The sequence below is a fragment of the Lissotriton vulgaris genome, chromosome 12 (assembly GCF_964263255.1).
Source record: "Lissotriton vulgaris chromosome 12, aLisVul1.2, whole genome shotgun sequence".
Classification (NCBI taxonomy): domain Eukaryota; kingdom Metazoa; phylum Chordata; class Amphibia; order Caudata; family Salamandridae; genus Lissotriton; species Lissotriton vulgaris.
The window spans coordinates 447326116-447346010 of NC_141700.1; the positions used below are offsets into that span (position 1 = coordinate 447326116).

At 30.9% G+C, this 19895-nt stretch overlaps 6 non-coding genes across 6 annotated transcripts; 2 read left to right on the plus strand and 4 right to left on the minus strand.

Moving 5' to 3' along the window:
- Positions 1-895: 895 nt before the first annotated feature.
- Positions 896-968, minus strand: TRNAT-CGU (transfer RNA threonine (anticodon CGU)). Its single transcript has one exon. It is a non-coding gene; the product is annotated as a tRNA-Thr (tRNA).
- A 2603-nt stretch (positions 969-3571) lies between these two features.
- TRNAT-AGU (transfer RNA threonine (anticodon AGU)) lies at positions 3572-3645 on the plus strand. Its single transcript has one exon. It is a non-coding gene; the product is annotated as a tRNA-Thr (tRNA).
- Positions 3646-5609: 1964 nt separating this feature from the next.
- Positions 5610-5683, plus strand: TRNAT-AGU (transfer RNA threonine (anticodon AGU)). The gene has a single exon. It is a non-coding gene; the product is annotated as a tRNA-Thr (tRNA).
- A 1361-nt stretch (positions 5684-7044) lies between these two features.
- Positions 7045-7117, minus strand: TRNAM-CAU (transfer RNA methionine (anticodon CAU)). Its single transcript has one exon. It is a non-coding gene; the product is annotated as a tRNA-Met (tRNA).
- A 6226-nt stretch (positions 7118-13343) lies between these two features.
- Positions 13344-13416, minus strand: TRNAM-CAU (transfer RNA methionine (anticodon CAU)). Its single transcript has one exon. It is a non-coding gene; the product is annotated as a tRNA-Met (tRNA).
- A 2985-nt stretch (positions 13417-16401) lies between these two features.
- Positions 16402-16474, minus strand: TRNAT-CGU (transfer RNA threonine (anticodon CGU)). The gene has a single exon. It is a non-coding gene; the product is annotated as a tRNA-Thr (tRNA).
- Between the last annotated feature and the right edge of the window lie 3421 nt (positions 16475-19895).

Here is a 19895-nt window from a genome sequence, read left to right on the forward strand (position 1 = left end):
TTTCTGCTATATATTCTTCTATATATGTATTGTAATCTTAAACACGAAAAGATACTCAATCACTACGCAAGGATTAATATGTTTTAATAAACAGGTACTCTTATAAAACCCAATTTCATTTCTTGAATTCTTTACAATTTTTTTTCGTAAAGGTATTAATATTGCTCAAATCTAGGTAGAAATTTCTTCTACGTCTTTCTCATAGATATGTAGTTTTTTTCATTTTGCAATAACAGTATTCATTCTATAATCTTGAAAATACTTGGGTTTTTATAAGGTTTAAGATGATCTTTTCAACAGTAAGATGAATCAGACTTTTATATTTTAATTGTATCGGAATAAGACCTAATGAAATTGATTTGTTATATGACAATGAGAAAAGCAAGGCACTGCTTAGAGTTGAACTCAGGATCTCCTGTTTACTAGACAGGCACTTTAACCAGCTAAGCCACAGCACCCACTTGATTCTTAATTTTGAAACACTTTTCTTTATGGTGTTCAAGAGAATATTGCTTTTTCACTTTCATATTCTTTTCTAAGTTAACACACTTCTCTACTCAAACACTTAAGATGAATGAAGACTCTTCATTTATTCAAAAACACCTCTCTAATTTGAAGTTTACCCTATTCATATCATTTTAAACTATACCTTGCTGAAGAATGGATTAGGTGAATTCAACAATAGAGTGATCATTCAACTCTATCTTGTTCTTTGTCATTTTCTTTTTTCCCTATTTCAGTCAATGCATTCCTACAAAAATCTTCAAAATACCAATCATTTTATTTAATTTTTAAGATAACTTATTCTAAAGTTCATAGAACCAGGTGTTTATTCTTAAATTGTATTCAACATGTGTTTGATGAAAATACTTCGGAAAGCATGGAGAAAACAGTTAGGTGCTGCTGAGAGTTGAACTCAGGATTTCCTGTTTACGAGACAGGCGCTTAAACCACTAAGCCACAGCACCAACGTTAATAGTAAAAAATGCATAAATAATTTATTGTTGATGATGAAAATATGTTTCCTGCTATAAATTCTTCTTTATATTTATTGTAATCTTAAACACGAAAAGATACTCAATCACTACGCAAGGATTAATATGTTTTAATAAACAGGTACTCTTATAAAACCCAATTTCATTTCTTGAATTCTTTAAAAAAAAAATTCGTAAAGGTATTAATATTGCTCAAATCTAGGTAGAAATTTCTTCTACGTCTTTCTCATAGATATGTAGTTTTTTTCATTTTGCAATAACAGTATTCATTCTATAATCTTGAAAATACTTGGGTTTTTATAAGGTTTAAGATGATCTTTTCAACAGTAAGATGAATCAGACTTTTATATTTTAATTGTATCGGAATAAGACCTAATGAAAATGATTTGTTATATAACAATGAGAAAAGCAAGGCGCTGCTGAGAGTTAAACTCAGGATCTCCGGTTTACTAGACAGGCGCTTTAACCAGCTAAGCCACAGCACCCACTTGGTTCTTAATTTTGAAACACTTTTCTTTATGGTGTTCAAGAGAATATTGCTATTTCACTTTCATATTCTTTACTAAGTTCACACACTTCTCTACTCAAACACTTAAGATGAATGAAGACTCTTCACTTATTCAAAAACACCTCTCTAATTTGAAGTTTACCCTATTCATATCATTTTAAAATATACCTTGCTAAAGAATGGATTAGTTGAATTCAACAATAGAGTGATCATTCACCTCTATCTTGTTCTTTGTCATTTTCTTTTCCCTATTTCAGACAATGCATTCCTACAAAAATCTTCACAACACCAAGCATTTTATTAAATTCTTAAGATAACTTATTCTAAAGTTCATAGAACCAGATGTTTATTCTTAAATTGTATTCAACACTTGTTTGATGAAAATTATTCGGAAAGCATGAAGAAAACAGTTAGGTGTTGCTGAGATTTGAACTCAGGATTTCCTATTTACGAGACAGGCGCTTTAACCACTAAGCCACAGCACCAACGTTAATAGTAAAAAATGCATAAATAATTTATTGTTGATGATGAAAATGTGTTTTCTGCTATAAACTCTTCTTTATATGTATTGTAATCTTAAACACGAAAAGATACTCAATCACTACGCAAGGATTAATATGTTTTAATAAACAGGTACTCTTATAAAACCCAATTTCATTTCTTGAATTCTTTACAATTTTTTTCATGAAGGTATTAATATTGCTCAAATCTAGGTAGAAATTTCATGTACGTCTTTCTCATAGATATGTCATTTTTTCATTTTGCAATAACAGTATTCATTCTATAATCTTGAAAATACTTGGGTTTTTATAAGGTTTAAGATGATCTTTTCAACAGTAAGATGAATCAGACTTTTATATTTTAATTGTATCGGAATAAGACCTAATGAAATTGATTTGTTATATAACAATGAGAAAAGCAAGGCGCTGCTGAGAGTTGAACTCAGGATCTCCGGTTTACTAGACAGGCGCTTTAACCAGCTAAGCCACAGCACCCACTTGGTTCTTAATTTTGAAACACTTTTCTTTATGGTGTTCAAGAGAATATTGCTTTTTCACTTTCATATTCTTTACTAAGTTCACACACTTCTCTACTCAAACACTTAAGATGAATGAAGACTATTCACTTATTCAAAAACACCTCTCTAATTTGAAGTTTACCCTATTCATATCATTTTAAAATATACCTTGCTAAAGAATGGATTAGTTGAATTCAACAATAGAGTGATCATTCACCTCTATCTTGTTCTTTGTCATTTTCTTTTCCCTTTTTCAGTCAATGCATTCCGCAAAAATCTTCACAATACCAATCATTTTATTTAATTTTAAAGATAACTTATTCTAAAGTTCATAGAACCAGATGTTTATTCTTAAATTGTATTCAACATGTGAAATTGGGTTTTATAAGAGTACCTGTTTATTAAAACATATTAATCCTTGCGTAGATATTGAGTATCTTTTCGTGTTTAAGATTACAATACATATAAAGAAGAATTTATAGCAGAAAACACATTTTCATCGTCAACAATAAATTATTTATGCATTTTTTACTATTAACGTTGGTGCTGTGGCTTAGTGGCTAAAGCGCATGTCTCGTAAACAGGAAATCCTGAGTTAAAATCTCAGCAGCACCTAACTGTTTTCTCCATGCTTTCCGAATAATTTTCATCAAACAAGTGTTGAATACAATTTAAGAATAAACATCTGGTTCTATGAACTTTAGAATAAGTTATCTTAAACATTTTATAAAATGCTTGGTGTTGTGAAGATTTTTGTAGGAATGCATTGTCTGAAATAGGGAAAAGAAAATGACAAAGAACAAGATAGAGGTGAATGATCACTCTATTGTTGAATTCAACTAATCCATTCTTTAGCAAGGTATATTTTAAAATGATATGAATAGGGTAAACTTCAAATTAGAGAGATGTTTTTGAATAAGTGAAGAGTCTTCATTCATCTTAAGTGTTTGAGTAGAGAAGTGTGTGAACTTAGTAAAGAATATGAAAGTGAAAAAGCAATATTCTCTTGAACACCATAAAGAAAAGTGTTTCAAATTTAAGAATCAAGTGGGTGCTGTGGCTTAGCTGGTTAAAGCGCCTGTCTAGTAAACAGGAGATCCTGAGTTCGACTCTCAGCAGCGCCTTGCTTTTCTCATTGTTATATAACAAATCATTTTCATTAGGTCTTATTCCGATACAATTAAAATATAAAAGTCTGATTCATCTTACTGTTGAAAAGATCATCTTAAACCTTATAAAAACCCAAGTATTTTCAAGATTATAGAATGAATACTGTTATTGCAAAATGAAAAAAACTACATATCTATGAGAAAGACGTAAAATAAATTTCTACCTAGATTTGAACAATATTAATACCTTTACAAAAAAAATTGTAAAGAATTCAAGAAATGAAATTGGGTTTTTAAGAGTACCTGTTTATTAAAACATATTAATCCTTGCGTAGTGATTGAGTATCTTTTCGTGTTTAAGATTACAATACATATAAAGAAGAATTTATAGCAGAAAACACATTTTCATCATCAACAATAAATTATTTATGCATTTTTTACTATTAACGTTGGTGATGTGGCTTAGTGATTAAAGCGCATGTCTCGTAAACAGGAAATCCTGAGTTAAAATCTCAGCAGCACCAAACTGTTTTCTCCATGCTTTCCGAATAATTTTCATCAAACACATGTTGAATACAATTTAAGAATAAACATCTGGTTCTATGAACTTTAAAATAAGTTATCTTAAAAATGTAATAAAATGCTTGGTGTTGTGAAGATTTTTGTAGGAATGCATTGTCTGAAATAGGGAAAAGAAAATGACAAAGAACAAGATAGAGGTGAATGATCACTCTATTGTTGAATTCAACTAATCCATTCTTTAGCAAGGTATATTTTAAAATGATATGAATAGGGTAAACTTCAAATTAGAGAGGTGTTTTTGAATAAGTGAAGAGTCTTTATTCATCTTGAGTGTTTGAGTAGAGAAGTGTGTGAACTTAGTAAAGAATATGAAAGTGAAAAAGCAACATTCTCTTGAACACCATAAAGAAAAGTGTTTCAAATTTAAGAATAAAGTGGGTGCTGTGGCTTAGCTTGTTAAAGCGCCTGTCTAGTAAACCGGAGATCCTGAGTTCAACTCTCAGCAGCGCCTTGCTTTTCTCATTGTTATATAACAAATCATTTTCTTTAGGTCTTATTCCGATACAATTAAAATATAAAAGTCTGATTCATCTTACTGTTGAAAAGATCATCTTAAACCTTATAAAAACCCAAGTATTTTCAAGATTATAGAATGAATACTGTTATTGCAAAATGAAAAAAACTACATATCTATGAGAAAGACGTAGATGAAATTTCTACCTAGATTTGAGCAATATTAATACTTTCATGAAAAAAAATTGTAAAGAATTCAAGAAATGAAATTGGGTTTTATAAGAGTACCTGTTTATTAAAACATATTAATCCTTGCATAGTGATTGAGTATCTTTTCGTGTTTAAGATTACAATACATATAAAGAAGAATTTATAGCAGAAAACACATTTTCATTGTCAACAATAAATTATTTATGCATTTTTTACTATTAACGTTGGTGCTGTGGCTTAGTGGTTAAAGCGCATGTCTCGTAAACAGGAAATCCTGAGTTAAAATCTCAGCAGCACCTAACTGTTTTCTCCATGCTTTCTGAATAATTTTCATCAAACAAGTGTTGAATACAATTTAAGAATAATCATCTGGTTCTATGAACTTTAGAATAAGTTATCTTAAAAATTTAATAAAATGCTTGGTGTTGTGAAGATTTTTGTAGGAATGCATTGTCTGAAATAGGGAAAAGAAAATGACAAAGAACAAGACAGAGGTGAATGATCACTCTATTGTTGAATTCAACTAATCCATTCTTTAGCAAGGTATATTTTAAAATGATATGAATAGGGTAAACTTCAAATTAGAGAGGTGTTTTTGAATAAGTGAAGAGTCTTCATTCATCTTAAGTGTTTGAGTAGAGAAGTGTGTGAACTTAGTAAAGAATATGAAAGTGAAAAAGCAATATTCCCTTGAACACCATAAAGAAAAGTGTTTCAAATTTAAGAATCAAGTGGGTGCTGTGGCTTAGCTGGTTAAAGCGCCTGTCTAGTAAACAGGAGATCCTGAGTTCAACTCTCAGCAGCGCCTTGCTTTTCTCATTGTTATAAAACAAATCATTTTCATTAGGTCTTATTCCGATACAATTAAAATATAAAAGTCTGATTCATCTTACTGTTGAAAAGATCATCTTAAACCTTATAAAAACCCAAGTATTTTCAAGATTATAGAATGAATACTGTTATTGCAAAATGAAAAAAACTACTTATCTATGAGAAAGACGTAGAAGAAATTTCTACCTAGATTTGAGCAATATTAATACCTTTACGAAAAAAATGGTAAAGAATTCAAGAAATGAAATTGGGTTTTATAAGAGTACCTGTTTATTAAAACATATTAATCCTTGCGTAGTGATTGAGTATCTTTTCGTGTTTAAGATTACAATACATATAAAGAAGAATTTATAGCAGAAAACACATTTTCATCATCAACAATAAATTATGTATGCATTTTTTACTATTAACGTTGGTGCTGTCGCTTAGCGGTTAAAGCGCCTGTCTCATAAATAGGAAATCCTGAGTTCAAATCTCAGCAACACCTAACTGTTTTCTCCATGCTTTCCGAATAATTTTCATCAAACACATGTTGAATACAATTTAAGAATAAACATCTGGTTCTATGAACTTTAGAATAAGTTATATTAAAAATTAAATAAAATGATTGGTATTGTGAAGATTTTTGTAGAAATACATTGACTGAAAAAGGGAAAAAAGAAAATGACATTTTGCAATAACAGTATTCATTCTATAATCTTGAAAATACTTGGGTTTTCATAAGGTTTAAGATGATCTTTTCAACAGTAAGATGAATCAGACTTTTATATTCTAATTGTATCGAAATAAGACCTAATGAAAATGATTTGTTATATAACAATGAGAAAAGCAAGGCGCTGGTGAGAGTTGAACTCAGGATCTCCTGTTTACTAGACAGGCGCTTTAACCAGCTAAGCCACAGCATCCACTTGATTCTTAACTTTGAAACACTTTTCTTTATGGTGTTCAAGAGAATATTGCTTTTTCACTTTCATATTCTTTTCTAAGTTTACACACTTCTCTACTCAAACACTTAAGATGAATGAAGACTCTTCTCTAATTCAAAAAACCTCTCTAATTTGAAGTTTACCCTATTCATATCATTTTAAATATACCTTGCTGTAGAATGGATTAGTTGAATTCAACAATAGAGTGATCACTCACCTCTATCTTGTTCATTGTCATTTTCTTTTCCCTATTTCAGTCAATGCATTCCTACAAAAATCTTCACAATACCAAGCATTTTATTTAATTTTTAAGATAACTTATTCTAAAGTTCATAGAACCAGATGTTTATTCTTAAATTGTATTCAACATGTGTTTGATGAAAATTATTCGGAAAGCATGGAGAAAACAGTTAGGTGTTGCTGAGATTTGAACTCAGGATTTCCTATTTATGAGACAGGCGCTTTAACCACTAAGCCACAGCACCAACGTTAATAGTAAAAAATGCATAAATAATTTATTGTTGATGATGAAAATGTGTTTTCTGCTATAAATTCTTCTATATATGTATTGTAATCTTAAACACGAAAAGATACTCAATCACTACGCAAGGATTAATATGTTTTAATAAACAGGTACTCTTATAAACCCAATTTCATTTCTTGAATTCTTTACAATTTTTTTCATAACGGTATTAATATTGCTCAAATCTAGGTAGAAATTTCATCTACGTCTTTCTCATAGATATGTAGTTTTTTTTATTTTGCAATAACAGTTCAGACAGATCATGGTCCAGGCTCTGGTTCTTACCAGACTGGACTATGCCAACTCTCTGTTTTTGGGCTTAAACCAGGCCGAACTGTCCCGTCTCCAGAGGGTTCAGAACGCGGCGGCTAGGATGCTTGTCGGCCTCCCGAAATTTGTCTCAGCTCGCCAAACCATCCGCAATCTTCATTGGCTTCCGATTGAGCAAAGAGTTAAGTTTAAAGCCCTCTGCTTAACTTTTAAAATCCTCAACCTAGCCTCTCCCCCGATTCTTGCACAGACTATTCTGCACTATGCTCCTGCCAGAGCTCTTCGCTCTGCTAGTCTTAACCTTGCCATAGTGCCCCGTTTTAAAAGGGCTAGAGTGGGTGGTCGCTCGTTTTCAGTGCTGGCGGCTGCTCTTTGGAATTCTCTTCCAGCTCCACTACGCTCAATTTCAGATCTGCTTCTTTTTAGGAAGACCTTGAAGACTTTTCTTTTGTCCACAGTTTAGTCTGTTTCTTGTCCAGCTTTCTTAATCGTGTTGTGTTATTCAGATCTCCTAGCGCCGGGACGCCTCTTGGCTGCGGCATCCGCGCGCTATATAAAAAATAGTTAACATAACATAACATAACATAACAGTATTCATTCTATAATCTTGAAAATACGTGGGTTTTTATAAGGTTTAAGATGATCTTTTCAACAGTAAGATGAATCAGACTTTTATATTTTAATTGTATCGGAATAAGACCTAATGAAAATGATTTGTTATATAACAATGAGAAAAGCAAGGCACTGCTGAGAGTTGAACTCAGGATCTCCTGTTTACTAGACAAGCACTTTAACCAGCTAAGCCACAGCACCCACTTGATTCTTAATTTTGAAACACTTTTCTTTATGGTGTTCAAGAGAATATTGCTTTTTCACTTTCATATTCTTTTCTAAGTTCACACACTTCTCTACTCAAACACTTAAGATGAATGAAGACTCTTCACTTATTCAAAAACACCTCTCTAATTTGAAGTTAACCCTATTCATATCATTTTAAACTATACCTTGCTGAAGAATGGATTAGTTGAATTCAACAATAGAGCGATCATTCACCTGTATCTTGTTCTTTGTCATTTTCTTTTCCCTTTTTCAATCAATGCATTCCTACAAAAATCTTCACAATACCAATCATTTTATTTAATTTTTAAGATAACTTATTCTAAAGTTCATAGAACCAGATGTTTACTCTTAAATTGTATTCAACATGTGTTTGATGAAAATTATTCGGAAAGCATGGAGAAAACAGTTAGGTGTTGCTGAGATTTGAACTCAGGATTTCCTATTTATGAGACAGGCGCTTTAACCACTAAGACACAGCACCAACGTTAATAGTAAAAAATGCATAAATAATTTATTGTTGATGATGAAAATGTGTTTTCTGCTATAAATTCTTCTTTATATGTATTGTAATCTTAAACACGAAAAGATACTCAATCACTACGCAAGGATTAATATGTTTTAATAAACAGGTACTCTTATAAAACCCAATTTCATTTCTTGAATTCTTTACAAACCTTTTTTTTCATGAAGGTATTAATATTGCTCAAATCTAGGTAGAAATTTCATCTACTTCTTTCTCATAGATATGTATTTTTTTCATTTTGCAATAACAGTATTCATTCTATAATCTTGAAAATACTTGGGTTTTTATAAGGTTTAAGATGATCTGTTCAACAGTAAGATGAATCAGACTTTTATATTTTAATTGTATCGGGATAAGACCTAATAAAAATGATTTGTTATATAACAATGAGAAAAGCAAGGCACTGCTGAGAGTTGAACTCAGGATCTCCTGTTTACTAGACAGGCACTTCAACCAGCTAAGCCACAGCACCCACTTGATGCTAAATTTTGAAACACTTTTCTTTATGGTGTTCAAAAGAATATTGCTTTTTCACTTTCATATTCTTTTCTAAGTTCTTCTCTACTCAAACACTTAAGATGAATGAAGACTCTTCACTTATTCAATAAACCTCTCTAATTTGAAGTTTACCCTATTCATATCATTTTAAAATATACCTTGCTAAAGAATGGATTAGTTGAATTCAACAATAGAGTGATCATTCACCTCTATCTTGTTCTTTGTCATTTTCTTTTCCCTATTTCAGTCAATGCATTCCTACAAAAATCTTCACAATACCAAGCATTTTATTTAATTTTTAAGATAACTTATTCTAAAGTTCATAGAACCAGATGTTTATTCTTAAATTGTATTCAACACTTGTTTGATGAAAATTATTCGGAAAGCATGGAGAAAACAGTTAGGTGCTCCTGAGATTTGAACTCAGGATTTCCTGTGTACGTGACAGGCGCTTTAACCACTAAGCCACAGCACCAACGTTAATAGTAAAAAATGCATAAATAATTTATTGTTGATGATGAAAATGTGTTTTCTGCTATAAATTCTTCTATATATGTATTGTAATCTTAAACACAAAAAGATACTCAATCACTACGCAAGGATTAATATGTTTTAATAAACAGGTACTCTTATAAACCCAATTTCATTTCTTGAATTCTTTACAATTTTTTTCATAACGGTATTAATATTGCTCAAATCTAGGTAGAAATTTCATCTACGTCTTTCTCATAGATATGTAGTTTTTTTTATTTTGCAATAACAGTTCAGACAGATCATGGTCCAGGCTCTGGTTCTTACCAGACTGGACTATGCCAACTCTCTGTTTTTGGGCTTAAACCAGGCCGAACTGTCCCGTCTCCAGAGGGTTCAGAACGCGGCGGCTAGGATGCTTGTCGGCCTCCCGAAATTTGTCTCAGCTCGCCAAACCATCCGCAATCTTCATTGGCTTCCGATTGAGCAAAGAGTTAAGTTTAAAGCCCTCTGCTTAACTTTTAAAATCCTCAACCTAGCCTCTCCCCCGATTCTTGCACAGACTATTCTGCACTATGCTCCTGCCAGAGCTCTTCGCTCTGCTAGTCTTAACCTTGCCATAGTGCCCCGTTTTAAAAGGGCTAGAGTGGGTGGTCGCTCGTTTTCAGTGCTGGCGGCTGCTCTTTGGAATTCTCTTCCAGCTCCACTACGCTCAATTTCAGATCTGCTTCTTTTTAGGAAGACCTTGAAGACTTTTCTTTTTTCCACAGTTTAGTCTGTTTCTTGTCCAGCTTTCTTAATCGTGTTGTGTTATTCAGATCTCCTAGCGCCGGGACGCCTCTTGGCTGCGGCATCCGCGCGCTATATAAAAAATAGTTAACATAACATAACATAACATAACAGTATTCATTCTATAATCTTGAAAATACTTGGGTTTTTATAAGGTTTAAGATGATCTTTTCAACAGTAAGATGAATCAGACTTTTATATTTTAATTGTATCGGAATAAGACCTAATGAAAATGATTTGTTATATAACAATGAGAAAAGCAAGGCACTGCTGAGAGTTGAACTCAGGATCTCCTGTTTACTAGACAAGCACTTTAACCAGCTAAGCCACAGCACCCACTTGATTCTTAATTTTGAAACACTTTTCTTTATGGTGTTCAAGAGAATATTGCTTTTTCACTTTCATATTCTTTTCTAAGTTCACACACTTCTCTACTCAAACACTTAAGATGAATGAAGACTCTTCACTTATTCAAAAACACCTCTCTAATTTGAAGTTAACCCTATTCATATCATTTTAAACTATACCTTGCTGAAGAATGGATTAGTTGAATTCAACAATAGAGCGATCATTCACCTGTATCTTGTTCTTTGTCATTTTCTTTTCCCTTTTTCAATCAATGCATTCCTACAAAAATCTTCACAATACCAATCATTTTATTTAATTTTTAAGATAACTTATTCTAAAGTTCATAGAACCAGATGTTTACTCTTAAATTGTATTCAACATGTGTTTGATGAAAATTATTCGGAAAGCATGGAGAAAACAGTTAGGTGTTGCTGAGATTTGAACTCAGGATTTCCTGAGACAGGCGCTTTAACCACTAAGACACAGCACCAACGTTAATAGTAAAAAATGCATAAATAATTTATTGTTGATGATGAAAATGTGTTTTCTGCTATAAATTCTTCTTTATATGTATTGTAATCTTAAACACGAAAAGATACTCAATCACTACGCAAGGATTAATATGTTTTAATAAACAGGTACTCTTATAAAACCCAATTTCATTTCTTGAATTCTTTACAAACCTTTTTTTTCATGAAGGTATTAATATTGCTCAAATCTAGGTAGAAATTTCATCTACTTCTTTCTCATAGATATGTATTTTTTTCATTTTGCAATAACAGTATTCATTCTATAATCTTGAAAATACTTGGGTTTTTATAAGGTTTAAGATGATCTGTTCAACAGTAAGATGAATCAGACTTTTATATTTTAATTGTATCGGGATAAGACCTAATAAAAATGATTTGTTATATAACAATGAGAAAAGCAAGGCACTGCTGAGAGTTGAACTCAGGATCTCCTGTTTACTAGACAGGCACTTCAACCAGCTAAGCCACAGCACCCACTTGATGCTAAATTTTGAAACACTTTTCTTTATGGTGTTCAAAAGAATATTGCTTTTTCACTTTCATATTCTTTTCTAAGTTCTTCTCTACTCAAACACTTAAGATGAATGAAGACTCTTCACTTATTCAATAAACCTCTCTAATTTGAAGTTTACCCTATTCATATCATTTTAAAATATACCTTGCTAAAGAATGGATTAGTTGAATTCAACAATAGAGTGATCATTCACCTCTATCTTGTTCTTTGTCATTTTCTTTTCCCTATTTCAGTCAATGCATTCCTACAAAAATCTTCACAATACCAAGCATTTTATTTAATTTTTAAGATAACTTATTCTAAAGTTCATAGAACCAGATGTTTATTCTTAAATTGTATTCAACACTTGTTTGATGAAAATTATTCGGAAAGCATGGAGAAAACAGTTAGGTGCTCCTGAGATTTGAACTCAGGATTTCCTGTGTACGTGACAGGCGCTTTAACCACTAAGCCACAGCACCAACGGTAATAGTAAAAAATGCATAAATAATTTACTGTTGATGATAAAAATGTGTTTTCTGCTGTAAATTCTTCTTTATATATATTGTAATCTTAAACATGAAAAGATACTCAATCACTACGCAAGGATTAGTATGTTTTAATAAACAGGTACTCTTATAAAACCCAATTTCATTTCTTGAATTATTTACAGATTTTTTTCATGAAAGTATTAATATTGCTCAAATCTAGGTAAAAATTTCATCTACTTCTTTCTCATAGATATGTATTTTTTTCATTTTGCAATAACAGTATTCATTCTATAATCTTGAAAATACTTGGGTTTTCATAAGGTTTAAGATGATCTTTTCAACAGTAAGATGAATCAGACTTTTATATTCTAATTGTATCGGAATAAGACCTAATGAAAATGATTTGTTATATAACAATGAGAAAAGCAAGGCGCTGGAGAGAGTTGAACTCAGGATCTCCTGTTTACTAGACAGGCGCTTTAACCAGCTAAGCCACAGCATCCACTTGATTCTTAACTTTGAAACACTTTTCTTTATGGTGTTCAAGAGAATATTGCTTTTTCACTTTCATATTCTTTTCTAAGTTTACACACTTCTCTACTCAAACACTTAAGATGAATGAAGACTCTTCACTTATTCAAAAAACCTCTCTAATTTGAAGTTTACCCTATTCATATCATTTTAAATATACCTTGCTGTAGAATGGATTAGTTGAATTCAACAATAGAGTGATCACTCACCTCTATCTTGTTCATTGTCATTTTCTTTTCCCTATTTCAGTCAATGCATTCCTACAAAAATCTTAACAATACCAAGCATTTTATTTAATTTTTAAGATAACTTATTCTAAAGTTCATAGAACCAGATGTTTATTCTTAAATTGTATTCAACATGTGTTTGATGAAAATTATTCGGAAAGCATGGAGAAAACAGTTAGGTGTTGCTGAGATTTGAACTCAGGATTTCCTATTTATGAGACAGGCGCTTTAACCACTAAGCCACAGCACCAACGTTAATAGTAAAAAATGCATAAATAATTTATTGTTGATGATGAAAATGTGTTTTCTGCTATAAATTCTTCTATATATGTATTGTAATCTTAAACACGAAAAGATACTCAATCACTACGCAAGGATTAATATGTTTTAATAAACAGGTACTCTTATAAACCCAATTTCATTTCTTGAATTCTTTACAATTTTTTTCATAACGGTATTAATATTGCTCAAATCTAGGTAGAAATTTCATCTACGTCTTTCTCATAGATATGTAGTTTTTTTTATTTTGCAATAACAGTATTCATTCTATAATCTTGAAAATACTTGGGTTTTTATAAGGTTTAAGATGATCTTTTCAACAGTAAGATGAATCAGACTTTTATATTTTAATTGTATCGGAATAAGACCTAATGAAAATGATTTGTTATATAACAATGAGAAAAGCAAGGCGCTGCTGAGAGTTGAACTCAGGATCTCCGGTTTACTAGACAGGCGCTTTAACCAGCTAAGCCACAGCACCCACTTGGTTCTTAATTTTGAAACACTTTTCTTTATGGTGTTCAAGAGAATATTGCTATTTCACTTTCATATTCTTTACTAAGTTCACACACTTCTCTACTCAAACACTTAAGATGAATGAAGACTCTTCACTTATTCAAAAACACCTCTCTAATTTGAAGTTTACCCTATTCATATCATTTTAAAATATACCTTGCTAAAAATGGATTAGTTGAATTCAACAATAGAGTGATCATTCACCTCTATCTTGTTCTTTGTCATTTTCTTTTCCCTATTTCAGACAATGCATTCCTACAAAAATCTTCACAACACCAAGCATTTTATTAAATTTTTAAGATAACTTATTCTAAAGTTCATAGAACCAGATGTTTATTCTTAAATTGTATTCAACACTTGTTTGATGAAAATTATTCGGAAAGCATGGAGAAAACAGTTAGGTGCTGCTGAGATTTTAACTCAGGATTTCCTGTTTACGAGACATGCGCTTTAACCACTAAGCCACAGCACCAACGTTAATAGTAAAAAATGCATAAATAATTTATTGTTGATGATGAAAATGTGTTTTCTGCTATAAATTCTTCTTTATATGTATTGTAATCTTAAACACGAAAAGATACTCAATCACTACGCAAGGATTAATATGTTTTAATAAACAGGTACTCTTATAAAACCCAATTTCATTTCTTGAATTCTTTACAATTTTTTTCATAAAGGTATTAATATTGCTCAAATCTAGGTAGAAATTTCATCTACGTCTTTCTCATAGATATGTAGTTTTTTTCATTTTGCAATAACAGTATTCATTCTATAATCTTGAAAATACTTGGGTTTTTATAAGGTTTAAGATGATCTTTTCAACAGTAAGATGAATCAGACTTTTATATTTTAATTGTATCGGAATAAGACCTAATGAAAATGATTTTATATATAAATATGAGAAAGGCAAGGCACTGCTGAGAGATGAACTCAGGATCTCCTGTTTACTAGACAGGCGCTTTAACCAGCTCAGCCACAGCAACCACTTGGTTCTTAATTTTGAAACACTTTTCTTTATGGTGTTCAAGAGAATATAGCTTTTTCACTTTCATATTCTTTTCTAAGTTCACACACTTCTCTACTCAAACACTTAAGATGAATGAAGACTCTTCACTTATTCAAAAACACCTCTCTAATTTGAAGTTTACCCTATTCATATCATTTTAAAATATACCTTGCTAAAGAATGGATTAGTTGAATTCAACAATAGAGTGATCATTCACCTCTATCTTGTTCTTTGTCATTTTCTTTTCCCTATTTCAGACAATGCATTCCTACAAAAATCTTCACAACACCAAGCATTTTATTAAATTTTTAAGATAACTTATTCTAAAGTTCATAGAACCAGATGTTTATTCTTAAATTGTATTCAACATGTGTTTGATGAAAATTATTCGGAAAGCATGGAGAAAACAGTTAGGTGCTGCTGAGATTTTAACTCAGGATTTCCTGTTTACGAGACATACGCTTTAACCACTAAGCCACAGCACCAACGTTAATAGTAAAAAATGCATAAATAATTTATTGTTGATGATGAAAATGTGTTTTCTGCTATATATTCTTCTATATATGTATTGTAATCTTAAACACGAAAAGATACTCAATCACTACGCAAGGATTAATATGTTTTAATAAACAGGTACTCTTATAAAACCCAATTTCATTTCTTGAATTCTTTACAATTTTTTTTCGTAAAGGTATTAATATTGCTCAAATCTAGGTAGAAATTTCTTCTACGTCTTTCTCATAGATATGTAGTTTTTTTCATTTTGCAATAACAGTATTCATTCTATAATCTTGAAAATACTTGGGTTTTTATAAGGTTTAAGATGATCTTTTCAACAGTAAGATGAATCAGACTTTTATATTTTAATTGTATCGGAATAAGACCTAATGAAATTGATTTGTTATATAACAATAAGAAAAGCAAGGCACTGCTTAGAGTTGAACTCAGGATCTCCTGTTTACTAGACAGGCACTTTAACCAGCTAAGCCACAGCACCCACTTGATTCTTAATTTTGAAACACTTTTCTTTATGGTGTTCAAGAGAATATTGCTTTTTCACTTTCATATTCTTTTCTAAGTTAACACACTTCTCTACTCAAACACTTAAGATGAATGAAGACTCTTCATTTATTCAAAAACACCTCTCTAATTTGAAGTTTACCCTATTCATATCATTTTAAACTATACCTTGCTGAAGAATGGATTAGGTGAATTCAACAATAGAGTGATCATTCAACTCTATCTTGTTCTTTGTCATTTTCTTTTTTCCCTATTTCAGTCAATGCATTCCTACAAAAATCTTCAAAATACCAATCATTTTATTTAATTTTTAAGATAACTTATTCTAAAGTTCATAGAACCAGGTGTTTATTCTTAAATTGTATTCAACATGTGTTTGATGAAAATACTTCGGAAAGCATGGAGAAAACAGTTAGGTGCTGCTGAGAGTTGAACTCAGGATTTCCTGTTTACGAGACAGGCGCTTAAACCACTAAGCCACAGCACCAACGTTAATAGTAAAAAATGCATAAATAATTTATTGTTGATGATGAAAATATGTTTCCTGCTATAAATTCTTCTTTATATTTATTGTAATCTTAAACACGAAAAGATACTCAATCACTACGCAAGGATTAATATGTTTTAATAAACAGGTACTCTTATAAAACCCAATTTCATTTCTTGAATTCTTTAAAATTTTGTTTCATCAAGGTATTAATATTGCTCAAATCTAGGTAGAAATTTCATGTACGTCTTTCTCATAGATATGTAGTTTTTTCATTTTGCAATAACAGTATTCATTCTATAATCTTGAAAATACTTGGGTTTTTATAAGGTTTAAGATGATCTTTTCAACAGTAAGATGAATCAGACTTATATATTTTAATTGTATCGGAATAAGACCTAATGAAAATGATTTGTTATATAACAATGAGAAAAGCAAGGCGCTGCTGAGAGTTAAACTCAGGATCTCCGGTTTACTAGACAGGCGCTTTAACCAGCTAAGCCACAGCACCCACTTGGTTCTTAATTTTGAAACACTTTTCTTTATGGTGTTCAAGAGAATATTGCTATTTCACTTTCATATTCTTTACTAAGTTCACACACTTCTCTACTCAAACACTTAAGATGAATGAAGACTCTTCACTTATTCAAAAACACCTCTCTAATTTGAAGTTTACCCTATTCATATCATTTTAAAATATACCTTGCTAAAGAATGGATTAGTTGAATTCAACAATAGAGTGATCATTCACCTCTATCTTGTTCTTTGTCATTTTCTTTTCCCTATTTCAGACAATGCATTCCTACAAAAATCTTCACAACACCAAGCATTTTATTAAATTCTTAAGATAACTTATTCTAAAGTTCATAGAACCAGATGTTTATTCTTAAATTGTATTCAACACTTGTTTGATGAAAATTATTCGGAAAGCATGAAGAAAACAGTTAGGTGTTACTGAGATTTGAACTCAGGATTTCCTATTTACGAGACAGGCGCTTTAACCACTAAGCCACAGCACCAACGTTAATAGTAAAAAATGCATAAATAATTTATTGTTGATGATGAAAATGTGTTTTCTGCTATAAACTCTTCTTTATATGTATTGTAATCTTAAACACGAAAAGATACTCAATCACTATTCAAGGATTAATATGTTTTAATACACAGGTACTCTTATAAAACCCAATTTCATTTCTTGAATTCTTTACAATTTTTTTCATGAAGGTATTAATATTGCTCAAATCTAGGTAGAAATTTCATGTACGTCTTTCTCATAGATATGTCGTTTTTTCATTTTGCAATAACAGTATTCATTCTATAATCTTGAAAATACTTGGGTTTTTATAAGGTTTAAGATGATCTTTTCAACAGTAAGATGAATCAGACTTTTATATTTTAATTGTATCGGAATAAGACCTAATGAAATTGATTTGTTATATAACAATGAGAAAAGCAAGGCGCTGCTGAGAGTTGAACTCAGGATCTCCGGTTTACTAGACAGGCGCTTTAACCAGCTAAGCCACAGCACCCACTTGGTTCTTAATTTTGAAACACTTTTCTTTATGGTGTTCAAGAGAATATTGCTTTTTCACTTTCATATTCTTTACTAAGTTCACACACTTCTCTACTCAAACACTTAAGATGAATGAAGACTATTCACTTATTCAAAAACACCTCTCTAATTTGAAGTTTACCCTATTCATATCATTTTAAAATATACCTTGCTAAAGAATGGATTAGTTGAATTCAACAATAGAGTGATCATTCACCTCTATCTTGTTCTTTGTCATTTTCTTTTCCCTTTTTCAGTCAATGCATTCCGCAAAAATCTTCACAATACCAATCATTTTATTTAATTTTAAAGATAACTTATTCTAAAGTTCATAGAACCAGATGTTTATTCTTAAATTGTATTCAACATGTGAAATTGGGTTTTATAAGAGTACCTGTTTATTAAAACATATTAATCCTTGCGTAGATATTGAGTATCTTTTCGTGTTTAAGATTACAATACATATAAAGAAGAATTTATAGCAGAAAACACATTTTCATCGTCAACAATAAATTATTTATGCATTTTTTACTATTAACGTTGGTGCTGTGGCTTAGTGGCTAAAGCGCATGTCTCGTAAACAGGAAATCCTGAGTTAAAATCTCAGCAGCACCTAACTGTTTTCTCCATGCTTTCCGAATAATTTTCATCAAACAAGTGTTGAATACAATTTAAGAATAAACATCTGGTTCTATGAACTTTAAAATAAGTTATCTTAAAAATGTAATAAAATGCTTGGTGTTGTGAAGATTTTTGTAGGAATGCATTGTCTGAAATAGGGAAAAGAAAATGACAAAGAACAAGATAGAGGTGAATGATCACTCTATTGTTGAATTCAACTAATCCATTCTTTAGCAAGGTATATTTTAAAATGATATGAATAGGGTAAACTTCAAATTAGAGAGGTGTTTTTGAATAAGTGAAGAGTCTTTATTCATCTTGAGTGTTTGAGTAGAGAAGTGTGTGAACTTAGTAAAGAATATGAAAGTGAAAAAGCAACATTCTCTTGAACACCATAAAGAAAAGTGTTTCAAATTTAAGAATAAAGTGGGTGCTGTGGCTTAGCTTGTTAAAGCGCCTGTCTAGTAAACCGGAGATCCTGAGTTCAACTCTCAGCAGCGCCTTGCTTTTCTCATTGTTATATAACAAATCATTTTCTTTAGGTCTTATTCCGATACAATTAAAATATAAAAGTCTGATTCATCTTACTGTTGAAAAGATCATCTTAAACCTTATAAAAACCCAAGTATTTTCAAGATTATAGAATGAATACTGTTATTGCAAAATGAAAAAAACTACATATCTATGAGAAAGACGTAGATGAAATTTCTACCTAGATTTGAGCAATATTAATACTTTCATGAAAAAAAATTGTAAAGAATTCAAGAAATGAAATTGGGTTTTATAAGAGTACCTGTTTATTAAAACATATTAATCCTTGCATAGTGATTGAGTATCTTTTCGTGTTTAAGATTACAATACATATAAAGAAGAATTTATAGCAGAAAACACATTTTCATTGTCAACAATAAATTATTTATGCATTTTTTACTATTAACGTTGGTGCTGTGGCTTAGTGGTTAAAGCGCATGTCTCGTAAACAGGAAATCCTGAGTTAAAATCTCAGCAGCACCTAACTGTTTTCTCCATGCTTTCTGAATAATTTTCATCAAACAAGTGTTGAATACAATTTAAGAATAATCATCTGGTTCTATGAACTTTAGAATAAGTTATCTTAAAAATTTAATAAAATGCTTGGTGTTGTGAAGATTTTTGTAGGAATGCATTGTCTGAAATAGGGAAAAGAAAATGACAAAGAACAAGACAGAGGTGAATGATCACTCTATTGTTGAATTCAACTAATCCATT